We start from the raw sequence: 23,756 nt of genomic DNA, 5'->3' as shown, positions 1-23,756 counted from the left end.
TGTGTTGAGGCTGGATACCAGCGTATCTGAAAGTGAAAGGGAATTAGGCTTACACCTAGTTCCTAAATAATTTTGGTGGTTGAATTGCCCAACACAAATAATTGGACTAACTAGTTTACTCTAAGTGTATAAGTTATACAGGTGCCAAAGGTTCACAACAAGCCAATTGAAAAGACCAATGTTGGGTTCAAAATAGAGAGCTAAAGACATCCCGAAAGGCTCCCTGGTCTGGCGCACCGGACTGTCCGGTGTGCCACCGGACAGTGTCCGGTGCACCAGGGGACTTCGCGCTGAACTCCTCAGCCTCGGGAATTTTCAAGAGCCGGCGCGCTATAATTCACCGGACTGTCCGGTGTACACCGGACAGTGTCCGGTGCTCCAAGAGGACGCGGCTCTGGAACTTGGCAGCCTCGGGAATTCGCAACGGCTGCTCCGCTATAATTCACTGGACATGTCCGGTGTACACCGGACTGTCCGGTGTACACCGGACTGTCCGGTGTAACTGCGGGGCAACAGCTATTTCGGCGCCAACGGCTACCTGCAGCGCATTTATTGCGCGCCAGCGCGCGCAGAAGTCAGGCACGCCCATGCTGGCGCACCGGACACTCAACAGTACATGTCCGGTGCGCCACCGGACATCCAGGCGGGCCCAGAAGACAGAGCTCCAACGGTCGGATCCCAACGGCATTGGTGACGTGGCTGGCGCACCGAACATGTCCGGTGTACACCGGTCTGTCCGGTGCACCATACGACAGTCAACCCCACCAAACGGCTAGTTTGGTGGTTGGGGCTATAAATACCCCCAACCACCCACCATTCATAGCATCCAAGTTTTCCACTTCTCAACCACTTACAAGAGCTAGGCATTCAATTCTAGACACACCAAAGAGATCAAATCCTCTCCAATTCCACACAAGGCTTTAGTGATTAGCGAGAGAGATTTGTCGTGTTCTTTTGAGCTCTTGCGCTTGGATTGCTTCCTTTCTTTCTCACTTGTTCTTGTGATCAAAACTCCATTGTAATCAAGGCAAGAGGCACCAATTGTGTGGTGGCCCTTGCGGGGAAGTTTTGTTCCCGGTTTTGATTTGAGAAGAGAAGCTCACTCGGTCGGAAGGACCGTTTGAGAGAGGGAAAGGGTTGAAAGAGACCCGGTCTTTGTGACCACCTCAACGGGGAGTAGGTTTGCAAGAACCGAACCTCGGTAAAACAAATCCGCGTGTCACACCTCTTATTTGCTTGCGATTTGTTTTGCACCCTCTCTCCCGGACTCGATTATATTACTAACGCTAACCCGGCTTGTAGTTGTGTTTATATTTGTAAATTTCAGTTTCGCCCTATTCACCCCCCTCTAGGCGACTATCAATTGGGATCAGAACCCGGTGCTTCATTAGAGCCTAACCGCTCAAAGTGATGTCGGGAGATCACGCCAAGAAGGAGATGGAGACCGGCGAAAAGCCCACTACAAGCCACGGGAGCACTTCATCGGAAGAGTCCCGCACCAAGAGGAAGGAGAAGAAGAAGGACTCCTCCAAAGGGAAGGAGAAGAGATCTTCTTCGCACCACAAAGAGAAGAAGGAGAAATCCTCTTCCCACAAGCCGCATCGGAGTGGGGACAAGAAAAAGAGGATGAGGAAGGTGGCCTACTATGAGACCGATTCTTCATCGGCATCCACCTCCAGCTCCGACGCGGCGTCCGTCACTTCTAAGCGCCAAGAGCGTAAGAAGTATAGTAAGATTCCCCTACGCTACCCTCGCATTTCTAAACATACACCTTTGCTTTCCATCCCATTAGGCAAACCACCAACATTTGATGGTGAAGATTACGCTAGGTGGAGTGATTTAATGCGATTTCATCTAACCTCACTCCACAAAAGCATATGGGATGTTGTTGAGTTTGGTGCACAGGTACCATCCGTAGGGGATGAAGACTATGATGAGGATGAGGTGGCCCAAATCGAGCACTTCAACTCCCAAGCCACAACCATACTCCTTGCCTCTCTAAGTAGAGAGGAATATAACAAGGTGCAAGGGTTGAAGAGTGCGAAGGAGATTTGGGATCTACTCAAGACCGCGCACGAGGGTGATGAACTCACCAAGATCACCAAGCGGGAAACGATCGAGGGGGAGCTCGGTCGCTTCCGTCTTCGCCAAGGGGAGGAGCCACAAGATATGTACAACCGGCTCAAAACCTTGGTGAACCATGTGCGTAACCTCGGGAGCAAGAAATGGGATGACCACGAGGTGGTTAAGGTTATTCTTAGATCACTCATCTTCTTTAACCCCACTCAAGTTCAATTAATTCGTGGTAATCCAAGATACACACTAATGACTCCCGAGGAAGTTATCGGAAATTTTGTGAGCTTTGAATGTATGATCAAGGGCTCAAAGAAGATCAATGAGCTTGATGATCCCTCCACATCCGAAGCACAACCGATGGCATTCAAGGCGACGGAGGAGAAGAAGGAGGAGTCTACACCAAGCAGACAACCAATCGACGCTTCAAAGCTCGACAATGAGGAGATGGCTTTAATCATCAAAAGCTTTCGCCAAATCCTCAAGCAACGGAAGGGGAAGGATTACAAATCTCGTTCCAAGAAGGTTTGCTACAAGTGTGGTAAGCCCGGTCACTTTATTGCGAAATGTCCATTATCAAGTGACAGTAACAGGGATAACGACAAGAAGGGCAAGAGGAGAGAAAAGAAGAGGTACCACAAGAAGAGGGGCGGCGATGCCCACGTGTGCCGCGAATGGGACTCCGACGAGAGCTCCACCGACTCCTCCGACGACGAAGACGCCGCCAACATCGCCGTCACCAAGGGACTCCTCTTCCCCAACGTCGGCCACAAGTGTCTCATGGCAAAGGACGACAAGAGGAAGAAGGTTAAATCCAAATCATCCACTAAATATGAGTCTTCTAGTGATGATAATGCTAGTGATGAGGAGGATAACTTGCGTACCCTTTTTGCCAACCTTAACATGGAACAAAAGGAAAAATTAAATGAATTAATTAGTGCTATTCATGAAAAGAATGACCTTTTGGATTCCCAAGAGGACTTCCTAATTAAGGAAAATAAGAAACATGTTAAGGTTAAAAATGCTTATGCTCTAGAGGTAGAAAAATGTGAGAAATTAACTAGTGAGCTAAGCACATGCCATGACACTATTGCCAACCTTAGAAATGAAAATGCTAATTTGTTAGCTAAGGTTGATTCTCATGTTTGTAATGTTTCAACTTCCAATTCTAGAGATGATAATGATGATTTACTTGCTAGGATTGAAGAATTGAACATTTCACTTGCTAGCCTTAGAAATGAAAATAAAAAATTGCTTGCTAAGGCTAAAGATTTTGATGTTTGCAATGCTACTATTTCCGACCTTAGAACTAAGAAAGATATGTTACATGCTAAGGTTGTAGAATTAAAATCTTGCAAACCCTCTACATCTATCGTTGAGCATGTATCTATTTGTACTAGGTGTAGAGATGTTGATATTAATGCTATTCATGATCACATGTCTTTAATTAAACAGCAAAATGATCATATAGCAAAATTAGATGCTAAAATTGCCGAGCATAACTTAGAAAATGAAAAATTTAAATTTGCTCGTAGTATGCTTTATAATGGGAGACGCCCTGGCATCAAGGATGGCATTGGCTTCCAAAGGGGAGACAATGTCAAACTTAATGCCCCTCCTAAAAGATTGTCTAATTTTGTCAAGGGCAAGGCTCCCATGCCTCAGGATAACGAGGGTTACATTTTGTACCCTGCCGGTTATCCCGAGAGCAAAATTAGGAGGATTCACTCTAGGAAGTCTCACTCTGGCCCTAACCATGCTTTTATGTATAAGGGTGAGACATCTAGCTCTAGGCAACCAACCCGTGCTAAGTTGCCTAAGAAGAAAACTCCTAGTGCATCAAATGAACATAGTCTTTCTTTTAAAACGTTTGATGCATCTTATGTTTTGACTAACAAATCTGGCAAAGTAGTTGCCAAATTTGTTGGGGGCAAACACAAGGGATCAAAGACTTGTGTTTGGGTACCCAAAGTTCTTGTTTCTAATGCCAAAGGACCCAAAACCGTTTGGGTACCTAAAGTCAAGAACTAAAATTGTTTTGTAGGTTTATGCATCCGGGGGCTCAAGTTGGATACTCGACAGCGGGTGCACAAACCATATGACAGGGGAGAAGAAGATGTTCTCCTCCTACGAGAAAAACCAGGATCCCCAACGAGCTATCACATTCGGAGATGGAAATCAAGGTTTGGTCAAAGGTTTGGGTAAAATAGCTATATCCCCTGACCATTCCATTTCCAATGTTTTTCTTGTTGATTCATTAGATTACAATTTGCTTTCCGTATCTCAATTATGCAAAATGGGCTACAACTGTCTCTTTACTGATGTAGGTGTCACTGTCTTTAGAAGAAGTGATGATTCAATAGCATTTAAGGGTGTGTTAGAGGGTCAGCTATACTTAGTAGATTTTGATAGAGCTGAACTCGACACATGCTTAATTGCTAAGACTAACATGGGTTGGCTCTTGCACCGCTGACCAGCCCATGTTGGGATGAAGAATCTTCATAAGCTTCTAAAGGGAGAACACATTTTAGGACTAACAAATGTTCATTTTGAGAAAGACAGGGTTTGTAGCGCATGTCAAGCAGGAAAGCAAGTTGGTGCCCATCATCCACACAAGAACATCATGACGACCGACAGGCCGCTTGAGCTACTCCACATGGATCTATTCGGCCCGATTGCTTACATAAGCATCGGCGGGAGTAAGTATTGTCTTGTAATAGTGGATGATTATTCTCGCTTCACTTGGGTGTTCTTTTTGCAGGAAAAATCTCAAACCCAAGAAACCTTAAAGGGATTCTTGAGACGAGCTCAAAACGAGTTCGGCTTAAGGATCAAGAAAATTAGAAGCGACAACGGGACAGAGTTCAAGAACTCTCAAATCGAAGGCTTCCTTGAGGAGGAGGGCATCAAGCATGAGTTCTCTTCTCCCTACACGCCACAACAAAATGGTGTAGTGGAGAGGAAGAATCGAACTCTATTGGACATGGCAAGGACCATGCTTGATGAGTACAAGACTTCGGATCGGTTTTGGGCCGAGGCGGTCAACACCGCCTGCTACGCCATCAATCGGTTATATCTACACCGAATCCTCAAGAAGACATCCTATGAACTCCTAATCGGTAAAAAGCCCAACATTTCATATTTTAGAGTCTTTGGTAGCAAATGCTTTATTCTTGTTAAAAGAGGTAGAAAATCTAAATTTTCTCCTAAGACTATAGAAGACTTTTTACTAGGATATGATTCAAACACAAGGGCATATAGAGTCTTTAACAAGTCCTCTGGACAAGTTGAAGTTTCTTGTGACATTGTGTTTGATGAGACTAACGGCTCTCAAGTAGAGCAAGTTGATCTTGATGAGATAGGTAATGAAGAGACTCCATGCATCGCGCTAAGGAACATGTCCATTGGGGATGTGTGTCCTAAGGAATCCGAAGAGCCTCCAAATGCACAAGATCAACCGTCCTCCTCCACGCAAGCATCTCCACCAACTCAAAATGAGGATGAGGCTCAAAATGATGAAGGAGAAGATCAAGCAAATGAGCCACCTCAAGATGACGGCAATGATCAAGGGGGAGATGCAAATGAGCAAGACAAGGAGGATGAGGAACAAAGGCCGCCACACCCAAGAGTCCACCAAGCAATCCAACGAGATCACCCCGTCGACACCATCCTCGGCGACATTCATAAGGGGGTAACCACTAGATCTCGTGTTGCACATTTTTGTGAGCATTACTCTTTTGTTTCCTCTATTGAGCCACACAGGGTAGAGGAAGCACTACAAGATTCGGATTGGGTGGTGGCGATGCAAGAGGAGCTCAACAACTTCACTAGGAATGAGGTATGGCATTTGGTTCCACGTCCTAACCAAAATGTTGTAGGAACCAAATGGGTCTTCCGCAACAAGCAAGACGAGCATGGTGTGGTGACAAGGAACAAAGCTCAACTTGTGGCCAAGGGATACTCCCAAGTCGAAGGTTTGGATTTCGGTGAAACCTATGCACCCGTAGCTAGGGATGAAAGTGGTAATCCGAACTGTTAGGACAAATTTAATATTTTAAAATAGATATATATAAAATTTGATGTTGATCTTTTCTTATGTCATCAAGCACATTAGTACAAATATGAATAAAATATTACATAAATTGTTTTAGGTATTATTTGGTCCCTACAATACAAATAGTTGAAAAAATTACCGAATTTATTTCCGAATCCATACCGAAGTTTATACCTATTATTTGATAAAATATAGAATGAATTTAAGGTTTATCTTTTATGAATCTTTACAAGTTGGATGTTAAAAACAAGAATACAAATTTGTATTATAGATTCTATATCCTATTTATTCGTAATCAAAGAAAAACGACTAAAAACTGATTACCGAATAAATACCGTTTCCGACCGTTTTCATCCCTACCCGTAGCTAGGCTTGAGTCAATTCGTATATTATTGGCCTATGCTACTTACCATGGCTTTAAGCTTTATCAAATGGACGTGAAAAGTGCCTTCCTCAATGGACCAATCAAAGAAGAGGTCTATGTTGAGCAACCTCCCGGCTTTGAAGATAGTGAGTACCCTAACCATGTCTATAAACTCTCTAAGGCGCTTTATGGGCTCAAGCAAGCCCCAAGAGCATGTTATGAATGCCTTAGAGATTTCCTTATTTCTAATGGCTTCAAAGTTGGGAAGGCCGATCCTACTTTATTTACTAAAACTCTTGACGATGATTTGTTTGTATGCCAAATTTATGTTGATGATATCATATTTGGGTCTACTAACGAATCTACATGTGAAGAATTTAGTAGAATCATGACACAAAAATTCGAGATGTCAATGATGGGGGAGTTAAAGTATTTTCTAGGATTCAAAGTCAAGCAACTCCAAGAAGGCACCTTCCTTAGCCAAACGAAGTATACTCAAGACATTCTAACCAAGTTTGGAATGAAGGATGCTAAGCCCATCAAGACACCCATGGGAACCAATGGGCATCTCGACCTCGACACGGGAGGTAAATCCGTCGATCAAAAGGTATACTGGTCGATGATAGGTTCTTTGCTATATTTATGTGCATCTCGACCGGATATTATGCTTTCCGTTTGCATGTGTGCAAGATTCCAAGCCGACCCTAAGGAAGCTCACCTTACGGCCGTAAAATGAATCTTGAGATATTTAGTTTATACTCCTAAGTTTGGGCTTTGGTATCCTAGGGGATCCACATTTGATTTGATTGGTTATTCGGATGCCGATTGGGCGGGGTGTAAAATCAATAGAAAGAGCACATCGGGGGCTTGCCAGTTCTTGGGAAGATCCTTGGTGTCTTGGGCTTCAAAGAAGCAAAATTCGGTCGCTCTTTCTACCGTCGAAGCCGAGTATATTGCCGCAGGCCATTGTTGCGTGCAATTGCTTTGGATGAGGCAAACCCTGCGGGACTACGGTTACAAATTAACCAAAGTCCCTTTGCTATGTGATAACGAGAGTGCAATCAAAATGGCCGATAATCCCGTCGAGCATAGCCGCACTAAACACATAGCCATTCGGTATCATTTTCTTAGAGATCACCAACAAAAGGGAGATATCGAGATTTCATATATTAACACTAAAGATCAATTAGCCGATATCTTTACCAAGCCTCTTGATGAACAAACTTTTAACAAACTTAGGCATGAGCTAAATATTCTTGATTCTAGGAACTTCTTTTGTTAAATTGCACACATAGCTAATTTATATACCTTTGATCATGTCTCTTTCATATGCTATGACTAATGTGTTTTTAAGTCTATTTCAAACCAAGTCATAGGTATATCGAAAGGGAATTGGAGTCTTCGGCGAAGACAAAAGGCTTCCACTCAGTAACTCATCCCTCGCCGTCGCTCCGCGCATCTCTCCATCCTTTTAGGGAGAGTTCAACGCAAAAGGACTTCGTCTTTGGTACAATCTTCACTTATTCATTTATGACCAAAGGGGAAGAAAGTAATGTAAGGGCTCTAATGATTCCGTTTTTGGCGATTCATGCCAAAGGGGGAGAGAGTATGAGCCCAAAGCAAAAGGACCGCACCACCACCAATTTCTAAAATTTTAGTTTTTCAAAGAGTATTTTCAAATTGGTATCTTACTTATGATATAATTTCAAGTTGGTTCACCCTCTTCAAAATTAATATCAAAACCCTCTTGAACACTAAGAGGAGGATTTCATTAAGGGGGAGTTTTGTTAAGTCAAAGGAAAAGCATTTGAAACAGGGGGAGAACATTTCAAATCTTGAAAATGCTTTGTAAAATCTTATTCATCTACCTTTGACTATTTGCAAAAGAACTTTGAAAAAGATTTACAAAAGAATTTGCAAAAACAAAATCTGTGGTGCAAGCGTGGTCCAAAATGTTAAAAATGAAGAAACAATCCATGCATATCTTGTAAGTATTTATATTGGCTCAATTCCAAGCAACCTTTGCACTTACATTATGCAAACTAGTTCAATTATGCACTTCTATATTTGCTTTGGTTTGTGTTGGCATCAATCACCAAAAAGGGGGAGATTGAAAGGGAATTAGGCTTACACCTAGTTCCTAAATAATTTTGGTGGTTGAATTGCCCAACACAAATAATTGGACTAACTAGTTTACTCTAAGTGTATAAGTTATACAGGTGCCAAAGGTTCACAACAAGCCAATTAAAAAGACCAATGTTGGGTTCAAAATAGAGAGCTAAAGACAACCCGAAAGGCTCCCTGGTCTGGCGCACCGGACTGTCCGGTGTGCCATCGGACAGTGTCCGATGCACCAGGGGACTTCGCGCTGAACTCCTCAGCCTCGGGAATTTTCAAGAGTCGGCGCGCTATAATTCACCGGACAGTGTCCGGTGCTCCAAGAGGACGCGGCTCTGGAACTTGGCAGCCTCGGGAATTCACAACGGCTGCTCCGCTATAATTCACCGGACATGTCCGGTGTACACCAGACTGTCCGGTGTACACCGGACTGTCCGGTGTAACTGCGGGGCAACGGCTATTTCGGCGCCAACGGCTACCTGCAGCGCATTTATTGCGCGCCAGCGCACGCAGAAGTCAGGCACGCCCATGCTGGCGCACCGGACACTCAACTGTACATGTCCGGTGCGCCACCGGACATCCAGGCGGGCCCAGAAGACAGAGCTCCAACGGTCGGATCCCAACGGCATTGGTGACGTGGCTGGCGCACCGGACATGTCCGGTGTACACCGGTCTGTCTGGTGCACCATACGACAGTCAGCCCCACCAAACGACTAGTTTGGTGGTTGGGGCTATAAATACCCCCAAGCACCCACCATTCATAGCATCCAAGTTTTCCACTTCTCAACCACTTACAAGAGCTAGGCATTCAATTCTAAACACACCAAAGAGATCAAATCCTCTCCAATTCCACACAAGGCTTTAGTGATTAGCGAGAGAGATTTGTCGTGTTCTTTTGGGCTCTTGCGCTTGGATTGCTTCCTTTCTTTCTCACTTGTTCTTGTGATCAAAACTCCATTGTAATCAAGGCAAGAGGCACCAATTGTGTGGTGGCCCTTGCGGGGAAGTTTTGTTCCCGGTTTTGATTTGAGAAGAGAAGCTCACTCGGTCGGAAGGACCGTTTGAGAGAGGGAAAGGGTTGAAAGAGACCCGGTCTTTGTGACCACCTCAACGGGGAGTAGGTTTGCAAGAACCGAACCTCGGTAAAACAAATCTGCGTGTCACACCTCTTATTTGCTTGCGATTTGTTTTGCACCCTCTATCCCGGACTCGATTATATTACTAACGCTAACCCGGCTTGTAGTTGTGTTTATATTTGTAAATTTCAGTTTCGCCCTATTCACCCCCCTCTAGGCGACTATCAGAAAGGGTTGTCAACAATTCTCGGGAGGCAATCTCGCCGGGAACTGGATCTGTACACAGCTTCAGCTAGGGAGCGTTAGTAGTACACCCATAGGGTTCCTTGTCTGACATTTGCCATCCTTTGATACATGCTCGGGACTCGCAGGTTTCAGTCTGGGTGGCCAAGTTGCGTGTCCGAACCCCCTTGGGTCGCGGTTCTAGATACTAGGACACTTGTCACAGGGCGGTGGAGCGTGTAGACCCACGGTACAGGACCAGGCTGAGCGGCTACACGGGCTCCGGACCACCCCAGGAGACTAATGTCTATTCTCTAGCTCCGGTCCCGAGGTTGTCAGACTCACAGGACTTATAACCCCAAATACTAGGTACCCTTTCACGGAGTGGTGGAGTGTGCATGCTTTCGGGTACGGAACCAGGCTAAGCGGCCACACAGGCTCCAGACCACCCCATGGAACGGGGTCCCGTTCTATGGAGCCGGCTCCCAAGCTGTCGGACCTCCCCACTTTCATATCAGGGCCCCTAAACTGCTAGCCTGGCTGCTCAATACGGATGTCGTCATGTCAGACAGATGGAAACCGTACGGGTGGGTTAGATAAAAAGTATTATCTGAAAAACTGCAAGGTAAGACCATGGAGCAGTGAGGTGGATCTATCATAGGGGCACAACTGAGGGGGCAGTTTTTCTTTATAACTCGACATGCATGTGTGCAGACCAATAGACCGGGCTTAAGGGGACAGACCCCACCGGATTGTCGTACATGTATACGTTACCTAGTTACAAAAAGGGAAACAGATTCGACCCCTCAGACTTGCTCTATGGATAGAACTTACAGAGATGTTTCAGCATCGGGGTAAGGCACTCCTTCAGTCATAGCTAGATGGTTACCCTCGGGTCGATGCGTTCCTGCTACCTTGAAGGGTCCTTCCCAGTTGGGGGAGAGTTGCAGAGCCCTTCTTCGTTTGGTACTTGCCGCAAGTGAAAGTCGCCTAGAGGGGGGTGAATAGGGCGAATCTGAAATTTATAAACTTAAGCACAACTACAAGCCGGGTTAGCGTTAGAAATATTAACGAGTCCGAGAGAGAGGGCGAAAAATAAATCGTAAGCAAATAAAGAGTGAGGCACAAGGATTTGTTTTACCGAGGTTCGGTTCTTGCAAACCTACTCCCCGTTGAGGTGGTCACAAAGACCGGGTCTCTTTCAACCCTTTCCCTCTCTCAAACGATCACTTAGACCGAGTGAGCTTCTCTTATCAATCAAACGGGACACAAAGTCCCTGCAAGGACCACCACACAATTGGTGTAACTTGCCTTGGTTACAATTGAGTTGATCACAAGAAAGAATGAGAAAAAGAAGCAATCCAAGCGCAAGAGCTCAAATGAACACAAGTCACTCTCTCACTAGTCACTATTTGATTTGGAATGAACTATGGACTTGGGAGAGGATTTGTTCTCTTTGGTGTGTCTTGTATTGAATGCTATAGCTCTTGTAAGGTGTGGGAAGTTGGAAAACTTGGATGCAATGAATGGTGGGTGGTTGGGGGTATTTATAGCCCCAACCACCAAACTAGTCGTTTGGTGAAGGCTGCTGTCGCATGGCGCACCGGACAATCCAGTGCGCCACCGGACACTGTTCGGTGTGCCTGCCACGTAGAGATGTCAATGGGGAATTCCCCACCGAGTTATAGCATCCCATACCCATCCCCATCATGTTTGATCCATCCCCATACCCATACCCATACCCATCATGGGTACAAAACTCATCCCATACCCATCCCCATTCGGGTTTCGGGTCCCCAATGGGTCCCCATCCCCAATTAAGGGATAACTAGGTACTAACATGTAGCACAAACAATCTAGATTTCAGACATCACTACATCGACAAGCACTCATCCATGAACCATGATCCATTCATCCATCCATCAGAAAAATACATAAGTACTTCGGGACCGATATAAGAAATGGAGAAATGGAGTTTTCTCACCTTCCTTGGTCACCATCTGAGTTCGTTGGCGCCTGAGAATCCATGGTCGTCACTGTCGTCTAGACAGGGCATAGCATATGGCTGGTTATTTTAGGGTTTTGTTTTTTACTAGTCTGCTAGTTGCCTTGTTGGGATAAGACCTGGGGCCTAGTGCGTTGTCGTGCTTGGCTTAGTGGCCGGCTTGGCCTCAACTCATTCATACAAACACGACAGGTGTACACGTATGAAATACCCATGGGTAATCGGGTTCGGATTATTGCCTCCCAAACCCATACCCGTTTACCCAATGGGTGAAGATTTTGTCCCATATCCATACCCATGGGGACAATTTTTGTCCCATACTCGTACCCTAATAGGGGAATTCCCCACGGCCACGTCACCAAACCGTTGGATTCCGACCGTTGGAGCTTCTGTCTTCTGGGCCACCGGACAGCCCAGTGGTGCACCAGACAGGCACTGTTCACTGTCCGGTGCGCCATCTGGCTCTGCTCTGACTCTGGCGCGCACTGTAGCGCATTTAATGGCTTCTGCAGACGACCATTGGCGTGAAGTAGTCGTTGCTCCGCTGGCACATCGGACGGTCTGGTGTGCCACCGGACACTGTCCGGTGCAACACCGGACAATCCGGTGAATTATAGCGGAGCGACCTCCAGATTTCCCGAAGGTGAGCAGTTCGGAGTTAGAGTCCCTGGTGCACCGGACACTGTCCGGTGGCACACCGGACAGTCCGGTGCGCCAGACCAGGGCACACTTCGGCTGGCATTTGCTCTCTATATTTGAATCCTTTTTCGGTCTTTGTATTGGTTTGATGTGAACCTTTGGCACCTGTAGAACTCATAATCTAGGGCAAACTAGTTAGTCCAATTATTTGTGTTGGGCAATTCAACCACCAAAATCAATTAGGAAAAGGTGTAAGCCTATTTCCCTTTCAATCTCCCCCTTTTTCGTGATTGATGCCAACACAAACCAAAGCAAATATAGAAGTGCATAATTGAACTAGTTTGCATAATGTAAGTGCAAAGGGTACTAAGAATTGAACCAATAACTTCTCATAAGATGCGCATGGATTGATTTCTTTATTTTTAACATTTTGGACCACGCTTGCACCACATGTTTTGTTTTTGCAAATTCTTTTGTAAATTCTTTTCAAAGTCCTTTTGCAAATAGTCAAAGGTAAATGAATAAGATTTTGAGAAGCATTTTTAAGATCTGAAATTTTCTCCCCCTGTTTCAAATGCTTTTCCTTTGACTAAACAAAACTCCCCCTCAATCAAATCCTCCTCTTAGTGTTCAAGAGGGTTTTAGATATTAGTTTTGAAGAGGTTGTACCAATTTGAAATTCTATCAAAAATAAGAGAGGTTGTACCAATTTGAAATTCTATCAAAAATAAGATACGTTTGAAAAATCATCAATTGAAAAATCTTTTCTTAACTCAAATTTTTAAAAATTTGTGGTGGTGCGGACCTTTTGCTTTGGGCTAATACTTTCTCCCCTTTGGCATGAATCGCCAAAAACGGATGCTAGAGTGAGATATAAGCCCTTCTTACTTTCTCTCCCTATGGTAAATAACATAAGAGTGAAGATTATACCAAAGTTGGAGAGTTGTGTGGAGCGACGGCAAAGGGTGAGTAATTTGATGGAGTGGAGTGGAAGCCTTTGTCTTCGCCGAAGACTCCAATTACCTTTCAATCTATGACTTGGTTTGAAGTACACTTGAAAACACATTAGTCATAGCATATAAAAGAGATATTATCAAAGGTATATTAATGGGCTATGTGTGCAAAACATCAAATGAAATTCCGAGAATCAAGAATATTTAGCTCATGCCTAAGTTTGTTAAATGTTTGTTCATCTAGTGGCTTGGTAAAGATATCGGCTAATTGTTCTTTGGTGTAAATATATGCAATCTCGATATCCCCCTTTTGTTGGTGACCCCTTAGAAAATGATACCGAATGGCTATGTGTTTAGTGCGGCTATGTTCAACGGGATTATCCGCCATGGATTGCACTCTCATTATCACATAGAAGAGGAACTTTGGTTAATTTGTAACTATAGTCCCTAAGGGTTTGCCTCATCCAAAGCAATTGTGCGTGGCCTGCGGCAATGTACTCGGCTTCGGCGGTAGAAAGAGCTACGAAATTTTGCTTCTTTGAAGCCCAAGACACCAGAGACCTTCCCAAGAACTGGCAAGTCCCCGATGTGCTCTTTCTATTAATTTTACACCCCACCCAATCGGCATCCGAATAACCAATTAAATCAAATGTGGATCCCCTAGGGTACCAAAGGCCAAACTTAGGAGTATAAACTAAATATCTCAAGATTCGTTTTACGGCCCTAAGGTGAGCTTCCTTAGGATCGGCTTGGAATCTTGCACACATGCATACAGAAAGCATAATGTCCGGTCGTGAAGCACATAAATAGAGTAAAGAACCTATCATCGACTGGTATACCTTTTGATCTACAGATTTACCTCCCGTGTCGAGGTCGAGATGCCCATTGGTTCCCATGGGTGTCTTGATGGGCTTGGCATCCTTCATCCCAAACTTGTTTAGAATGTCTTGAATATACTTCGTTTGGCTAATGAAGGTGCCCTCTTGGAGTTGCTTCACTTGAAATCCTAAGAAGTACTTCAACTCCCCCATCATAGACATCTCGAATTTTTGTGTCATGATCCTACTAAATTCCTCACATGTAGATTCGTTAGTAGACCCAAATATAATATCATCAACATAAATTTGGCATACAAACAAATCATTTGCAAGTGTTTTAGTAAATAAAGTAGGATCGGCTTTTCCGACTTTGAAGCCATTAGTGATAAGAAAATCTCTTAGGCATTCATACCATGCTCTTGGGGCTTGCTTAAGCCCATAAAGCGCCTTAGAGAGTTTGTAAACATAGTTAGGGTACTCACTATCTTCAAAGCCGAGAGGTTGCTCAACATAGACCTCTTCCTTGATTGGTCCATTGAGGAAGGCACTCTTCACGTCCATTTGGTAAAGCTTGAAGCCATGGTAAGTAGCATAGGCAAGTAAAATGCGAATTGATTCTAGCCTAGCTACGGGTGCATAGGTTTCACCAAAATCCAAACCTTCGACTTGTGAATATCCCTTGGCCACAAGTCGGGCTTTGTTCCTTGTCACCACACCATGCTCATCTTGCTTGTTGCGGAAAACCCACTTGGTTCCTACAACATTTTGGTTAGGACGTGGAACTAAATGCCATACCTCATTCCTTGTGAAATTGTTGAGCTCCTCTTGCATTGCCACCACCCAATCCGAATCTTGTAGTGCTTCCTCTACTTTGTGTGGCTCAATAGAGGAAACAAAAGAGTAATGTTCACAAAAATGAGCAACACGAGATCGAGTAGTTACCCCCTTTTGAATATCGCTGAGGATGGTGTTCACGGGGTGATCTCGTTGTATTGCTTGGTGGACTCTTGGGTGTGGCGGTCTTGTAACTTGTTCATCTTCCTCATCTTGATCATGGGCATCTCCCCCTAGATCATTGCTCTCCTCTTGAGGTGGCTCATCTTCTTGATCTTCTCCTTCATCATCTTGAGCCTTATCCTCATCTTGAGTTGGTGGAGACGCTTGCATGGAGGAAGAAGGTTGATCTTGTGCTTGTGGAGGCTCTTCGGATTCCTTAGGACACACATCCCCAATGGACATGTTCCTTAGCGCGATGCATGGAGCCCCTTCATCATCTAGCTCATCAAGATCAACTTTCTCTACTTGAGAGCCGTTAGTCTCATCAAACACAATGTCACAAGAAACTTCAACTAGTCCAGAAGACTTGTTAAAGACTCTATATGCCCTTGTGTTTGAATCATATCCTAGTAAAAAGCCTTCTACAGCCTTAGGAGCAAATTTGGATTTTCTACCTCTTTTGATAAGAATAAAGCATTTGCTACCAAAGACTAAAATATGAAACATTGGGCTTTTTACCGGTTAGGAGTTCATACGATGTCTTCTTGAGGATTCGGTGTAGATACAACTGGTTGATGGTGTAGCAGGCGGTGTTGATCGCCTCAGCCCAAAACCGATCCGAAGTATTGTACTCATCAAGCATGGTCCTTGCCATGTCCAATAGAGTTCGATTCTTCGTCTCCACTATACCATTTTGTTGTGGCGTGTAGGGAGAAGATAACTCATGCTTGATGCCCTCCTCCTCAAGGAAGCCTTCGATTTGTGAGTTATTGAACTCCGTCCCATTGTCGCTTCTTATCTTCTTGACCCTTAAGTCGGACTCATTTTGACCCCATCTCAAGAATCCCTTTAAGGTCTCTTGGGTATGAGATTTTTCCTGCAAAAAGAACACCCAAGTGAAGCGAGAATAATCATCCACTATTACAAGACAATACTTACTCCCGCTGATGCTTATGTAAGCGATCGGGCCGAATAGGTCCATGTGGAGTAACTCAAGCGGCCTGTCGGTCGTCATGATGTTCTTGTGAGGATGATGAACACCAACTTGCTTCCCTGCCTGACATGCGCTACAAATCCTATCTTTCTCAAAATGAACATTTGTTAGTCCCAAAATGTGTTCTCCCTTTAGAAGCTTGTGAAGATTCTTCATTCCAACATGTGCTAGTCGGCGATGCTAGAGTCAGCCCATGTTAGTCTTAGCAATTAAGCAAGTGTCGAGTTCAGCTCTATCAAAATCTACTAAGTATAGCTGACCCTCTAACACTCCCTTAAATGCTACTGAATCATCACTTCTTCTAAAGACAGTAACACCTTTATCCGTAAAAAGACAGTTGTAGCCCATTTTAAAAATTGCGAAACCGAAAGCAAGTTGTAATCTAAAGAATCTACAAGAAAAACATTGGAAATGGAATGGTCAGGTGATATAGCAATTTTACCCAATCCTTTGACCAAACCTTGATTTCCATCCCAGAATGTGATCGCTCTTTGGGGATCTTGGTTTTTCTCGTAGGAGGAGAACATCTTCTTCTCCCCTGTCATATGGTTTGTGCATCCGCTGTCGATGATCCAACTTGAGCCTCCGGATGCATAAACCTACAAAACAAGTTTAGTTCTTGATTTTAGGTACCTAAACGGTTTTGGGTCCTTTGACATTAGATACAAGAACTTTGGGTACCCAAACACAAGTCTTTGACCCCTTGTGCTTGCCCCCAACATACTTGGCAACTACTTTGCCGGATTTGTTAGTCAAAACATAAGATGCATCAAAAGTTTTAAATAAAATGTTAGAATCATTTGATGTAATAGGAGTTTTCTTTTTAGGCAATTTAGCATGGGTTGATTGCCTAGAGCTAGATGTCTCACCCTTATACATGAAAGCATGATTAGGGCCAGAGTGAGACTTCCTAGAGTGAATTCTCCTAATTTTGTGCTCGGGATAACCGGCAGGGTACAAAATGTAACCTTCGTTATCCTGAGGCATGGGAGCCTTGCCCTTAACAAAGTTAGACAATCTTTTAGGAGGGGCATTAAGTTTGACATTGTCCCCCTTTTGGAAGCCAATGTCGTCCTTGATGCCAGGGCGTCTCCCACTATAGAGCATACTACGAGCAAATTTAATTTTTTCATTATCTAAGTCATGCTCGGCAATTTTAGCATCTAATTTTGCTATATGATCGTTTTGTTGTTTAATTAAGGCCATGTGATCATGAATATCATCTATGTTAATATCTCTACATCTAGTGCAAATTGTAACATGCTCAACGGTAGATGTAGAGGATTTGCAAGATTTTAGTTCAACAATCTTAGCATGTAAAATATCGTTTTCACTTCTAAGATTGGAAATGGACGCATTGCAAATATCTAGGTCTTTAGCCTTAGCAATCAATTTTTCATTTTCAATCCTAAGGCTAGCAAGAGAAACATTCAATTCTTCAATTTTAGCAAGTAAACTAACATTATCATCTCTAAGATTGGAAATTGAATTATCACAAACATTTGAATCAAACTTAGCAATTAATGTAGCATTCTAATTTCTAAGGTTGGTAATAATATCATGGCACGTGCTTAGCTCACTATATAATTTTTCACATTTTTCTACCTCTAGCATAAGCATTCTTAACCTTAACATGCTTCTTATTTTCCTTAATTAGGAAGTCCTCTTGGGTGTCCAAGAGTTCATCCTTCTCATGAATAGCTCTAATTAATTCATTCAACTTTTCTTTTTGTTGCATGTTTAGGTTGGCAAAAAGGGTATGCAAATTATCCTCCTCATCACTAGAATTGTCCTCATCACTAGAGGTTGCATATTTAGTGGAGGATTTTGATTTTACCTTCTTCCTTTTGTCGTCCTTTGCCATGAGGCACTTGTGGCCGACGTTGGGGAAGAGGATGCCCTTGGTGACGGCGATGTTGGCGGCGTCCTCGTCGGAGGAGGAGTCAGTGGAGCTCTCGTCGGAGTCCCACTCCCGGCAAACATGGGCATCGCCGCCCTTCTTCTTGTAGTGCCTCTTCTTTTCTCTCCTCTTGCCCTTCTTGTAGTTATCCCTGTCACTGTCACTTGATAATGGACATTTTGCTATAAAGTGACCAGGCTTACCACACTGTAGCAAACTTTCTTGGAGCAGGGCTTGTAGTCCTTCCCCCTCCTTTGCTTGAGGATTTGGCGAAAGCTCTTGATGATGAGCGCCATCTCCTCGTTGTCGAGCTTGGAGGCGTCAATGGGAACTCTACTTGGTGTAGAGTTTTCCTTCTTCTCCTCCGTCGCCTTGAATGCGACCGGTTGTGCTTCGGGTGTGGAGGAGGTGCCTTGCTCGATGATTTTCTTGGAGCCTTTGATCATCAATTCAAAGCTCACAAATTTTCCTATCACTTCCTCAGGAGACATTAGCTTGTATCTAGGATTACCACGAATTAGTTGAACTTGAGTGGGATTAAGAAATACAAGTGATCTTAGAATAACCTTGACCATCTCATGGTCATCCCATTTGGTGCTCCCGAGGTTGCGCACTTGGTTCACCAAGGTCTTGAGCCGGTTGTACATCGCTTATGGCTCCTCCCCTTGATGAAGCATGAACCGACCGAGCTCCCCCTCGATCGTCTCCCTCTTGGTGATCTTGGTCACCTCGTCTCCTTCGTGCGCGGTCTTGAGCACGTCCCAAATCTCCTTTGCGCTCTTCAACCCTTGCACCTTATTATACTCCTCTCGACTTAGAGAGGCGAGGAGTATCGTAGTGGCTTGGGAGTTGAAGTGTTGGATTTGTTCGACCTCCTCTGAATCATAATCCTTATCCCCTTCCTTTGGTACCTGCGCTCCATACTCAACAATATCCCATATACTTTTGTGGAGTGAGGTTAGGTGATGCCTCATTTTATCACTCCACATAGAATAATCTTCACCATCAAACATAGGTGGTTTGCCTAATGGGACGCAAAGTAATGGAGTGCGCTTTGAAATGCGAGGATAACGAAGGGGCATCTTACTATACTTCTTGCGCTCATGGCACTTAGAAGTGACGGATGTCGATTCCGAGCCGGAGGTGGAGGGTGACGAAGAGTCGGTCTCATAGTAGACCACCTTCTTCATCTTCTTCTTCTTGTCACCCTTCCGTTGGGACTTGATGGAGGAAGAGGATTCCTCCTTATGCTTGTGGGTGGACTCCCTTGAGTGTGTTCTCCCCGAGCTTGCGGACTTGTCGCCGGTCCCGATCTCCCTCTTAGCGGATGCTCCCGACATCACTTCGAGCGGTTAGGCTCTAATGAAGAACCTGGCTCTGATACCAATTGAAAGTCACCTAGAGGGGGGTGAATAGGGCGAATCTGAAATTTATAAACTTAAGCACAACTACAAGCCGGGTTAGCGCTAGAAATATTAACGAGTCCGAGAGAGAGGGCGAAAAACAAATCATAAGCAAATAAAGAGTGAGACACAAGGATTTGTTTTACCGAGGTTCGGTTCTTGCAAACCTACTCCCCGTTGAGGTGGTCACAAAGACTGGGTCTCTTTCAACCCTTTCCCTCTCTCAAACGGTCACTTAGACCGAGTGAGCTTCTCTTCTCAATCAAACGGGACACAAAGTCCCTGCAAGGACCACCACACAATTGGTGTCACTTGCCTTGGTTACAATTGAGTTGATCACAAGAAAGAATGAGAAAAAGAAGCAATCCAAGCGCAAGAGCTCAAATGAACACAAGTCACTCTCTCACTAGTCACTATTTGATTTGGAATGAACTATGGACTTGGGAGAGGATTTGATCTCTTTGGTGTGTCTTGTATTGAATGCTATAACTCTTGTAAGGTGTGGGAAGTTGGAAAACTTGGATGCAATGAATGGTGGGTGGTTGGGGGTATTTATAGCCCCAACCACAAAACTAGCCGTTTGGTGAAGGCTGTTGTCGCATGGCGCACCGGACAGTCCGGTGCGCCACCGGACAATGTCCGGTGTGCCTGCCACGTCACCAAACTGTTGGATTCTGACCGTTGGAGCTTCTGTCTTCTGGGCCACCGGACAGTCCGGTGGTGCACCAAACAGGCACTGTTCACTGTCCGGTGCGCCATCTGGCTCTGCTCTGACTCTGGCGCGCACTGTAGCGCATTTAATGCCTTCTACAGACGACCGTTGGCGCGAAGTAGTCGTTGCTCTGCTGGCCCACCGGACAGTCCGGTGCGCCACCGGACACTGTCCGGTGCAACACCGGACAGTCCGATGAATTATAGCGGAGCAGCCTCCAGAATTCCCGAAGGTGAGCAGTTCGGAGTTGGAGTCCCTGGTGCACCGGACACTGTCCGGTGGCACACCGGACAGTCCGGTGCGCCAGACCAGGTCACACTTCGGCTGACATTTGCTCTCTATATTTGAATCCTTTTTCGGTCTTTGTATTGGTTTGATGTGAACCTTTGGCACCTATAGAACTCATAATCTAGGGCAAACTAGTTAGTCCAATTATTTGTGTTGGGCAATTCAACCACCAAAATCAATTAGGAAAAGGTGTAAGCCTATTTCCCTTTCAGCAAGGCTAGGTCCCGACCCTGGGTCCCCATCTGCATTTGACACGGGAGCCCCCGTCTCTGGCTGCGACTGTTCTTGTATGTACCTTTCGGAAGCCTAGACCCGCGGGGGTTCCAGAAGGGTTTCCGGAGGAAGGCATGCTTCAGCTCCATAGTCTGGGGAGCACGGGGTCCCCCTGGGGTCCGCCTAGTTGTCTTCACCGGAGTAGGAGCCTCTGGCGAAGACATCCTTCAGGTCCCCCTCAGGCGACTGATACCGAGATCCCGCTCTGCCGCGGCCACCTCGCCATCGTCCACCTTTTCTTTGCCTAGTCGGCGGCGAGGTGGAGAGTCGTCTTTGGAAGACTGCTCGCGCCGCTCACTGACACGTTTTGCGAGGTCAATGATCTCGCGACACTCTGTGGCGCTGTGGCTATCATTGGGGTGCACAAGGCATGAGCCGTTGTTACCCCTCTGCGGTCGTGGGCGTTTGTTGCAGTCGCCCTAGCCCCCGGTCGTGGCTGCGACCACCAGAGCGGTGGACCGTGGCTTCTGGTAGTCGTGGTCCTTCTTCTTTTTCTTCTTTCTGTCCCGAAGGATGACACCCAAGCCACCCGACTGGGCAGCTCCGGTTTGTGGGGCTGAGTGCCATGCCCGGCCTTCAGCGGCTCTGGCGCATTTGTCGGCCAGAGCGAAGAGTGTGGGGACAGTTTCCACGTCATGTGTGGCCAACTTCTCCAACATTTTTTCATCATGTACTCCTTGTCGGAATGCCGTGATGATGGAAGCATCAGAAATACGAGGTATAGTACCTCGCACCTTGGTGAAGCGGGAGATGAACTTTTGGAGGGTCTCCCCGGGCTCTTGCCTCACCGCATGGAGGTGGGCCTCCACACCGTGCTGCTGGTAAGCACTGGCGAAGTTCGCAACGAACCGCGCGCAGAGCTCCTCCCAGGAGTAGACTGACCCTGGGGTGAGGTTCATGAGCCAGGTCCGGGCAGGTCCAGACAAGGCTACATGAAAATATGTTGGCATCACAGCGGTGTTTCCACCTGCTGCCATGATGGCGGTGACGTACACCTGCAGGAACTCCGACGGGTTCGATGTTCCGTCGTACTTTTCCGGCAGGTGTGGCCAGAACTTGGGTAGCCATGACACCGCGCGGAGATGATTCGCAAGAGCAGCACAGCCCATACCGGCCAAGGGGACACCCGTTTGGGATCGGGTACCCATTGGCGTTTGCGGTGCAACCGCCGCGAAGTCTTGATCGAGGTTGCGACCATCTATGTTTTGGCGGCACTCGCGCGTCCATTCCAAAGATACCCGGGCATCCTCTCCCGCACGCCTGCGGTTGAGTTCCACCCGGAGGTCGTTGGTCTCTGCGCCCCTTACTGAGGGTGAGCGCACAGATGCTGACGCCTCGTGTTGGTGCAGGGATGACCGCGTCCTTGACCTGGTCGAAGTAGAATGTGCCATACCGAGTAGTCGGTCGACGTCGTCCCATCATTGCTTCATGGCCCCTAGTGAGGCCGTGGATCTTGGAGGGTGTCACAACAACTCTCTGGCTGCCGATAATGCCCCCGGAGAAGCCCTCGATGGAGTCCGGGATGTCTGCGCAGTCGTGTGCTGTCGTGTGGCGTGCACAGCAGCAGTGTTTGGCACAGGGCGGTTGGGAACTTGCGGCGTGGAGGAAGCATCCTATTCCTCCACCGCAAAATCCACTGAAGTCTCGGCACGGTGCTCAACGATTTGCACCATCATGCTTGAGCAAGGAAACAAGCAAAAACCTAATGCCTAGACCCCTACCTGGCGTGACAAATGTTGGAGAGCAAATCTCCGGCCGGGTGGCGGAGTGCACTCGCCCTAAATCCTAAGATGAGGAGGGGCCTAAGCGTTTTGCTTGTTAGTTGGAAAAGTGGGAAGAACACAAGAACACACAAGGATTTAGAGTGGTTCAGGCCACCGGAGTGTAACACCCTACTCCACTGTGTGATGTCTTGCTCGAGAACTTGTATGAACTTGTGAGACTAAGAATGGGTCTAAAAGATTGAGCTTGTGTGTAACGTCGCATGCCTCCCCTTTTATAGCTGAAGGGGGGCATGCACAAGGGTACTGGGCCCCAACATGTGGGCTCAGGGACATAAAGAATATAGCGCTTGGAGCCGCCAATGCTTGCTGCTGGGGCAACCTTCTCGTGCCCTGACGCCCGAGATCTCCGTATCCTTGGCGTGCAGGGGAAGCTTCTTGTAGAAGGGACGATGAGTACTATGCGCCGCTCGGCACGGGCGCACTGTTCGCCAAAAGACTAGTCAGGCGCGTCGTCTGCTGGGTGACCCTGACGCCGTCTGCTAGCGGATTGGACAGGACACATTAAATGCTGAGAGGGCGTGTCGCCCGTCAGCGTGGTGGCAGGCGGCGCGTCTTTTCCGCAATAAATGCAAAAGACTGCACAGCCGTATGGGCCTTACGTCAGGCTCGACCCGTTGGCTTATGTCACGAGCCACAAGCCACGCAGCCGCGGCGAGTTTCCGCCTTAGCGGGGAGCGTAGGGCAAGGCCTGGACACGTGTCGGCACCGGACCCTTGCTTGTGCCAGGGTCCTCTCCATCTCGGGACCTTGCTAAGGCCCGGACCTCACTTGGGGAGCCCCGGCATGTCTCCTCGGGAGCTCCGGACTCATACTCATAGGGGTCCGGTGTTCTTATATGCAGGTCCGGACCCAACGGTGCTTCCTGGGATGTATTATCCATCCTCGCCACGTGGTGCCCTTAGACCTGCCCCATGTGGTGGGGTCGGGTGCCACTCTCCGTGTGACCTAGAGGTGTCGTACAGGTGCAGCGTCTTCATACTGTGGAAGAGGGTACCCCTGATTCAGGGTACCGACAGCCACACTTGCCTCATGGCCAAGGATAAGAAGGTAAGTGTTCGAGATACCTCTAAGTATACTACTTCTA

The sequence above is a fragment of the Zea mays genome, chromosome 2, assembly GCF_902167145.1.
Source record: "Zea mays cultivar B73 chromosome 2, Zm-B73-REFERENCE-NAM-5.0, whole genome shotgun sequence".
NCBI lineage: Eukaryota > Viridiplantae > Streptophyta > Magnoliopsida > Poales > Poaceae > Zea > Zea mays.
Note: the sequence above shows the minus strand (reverse complement) of the source record.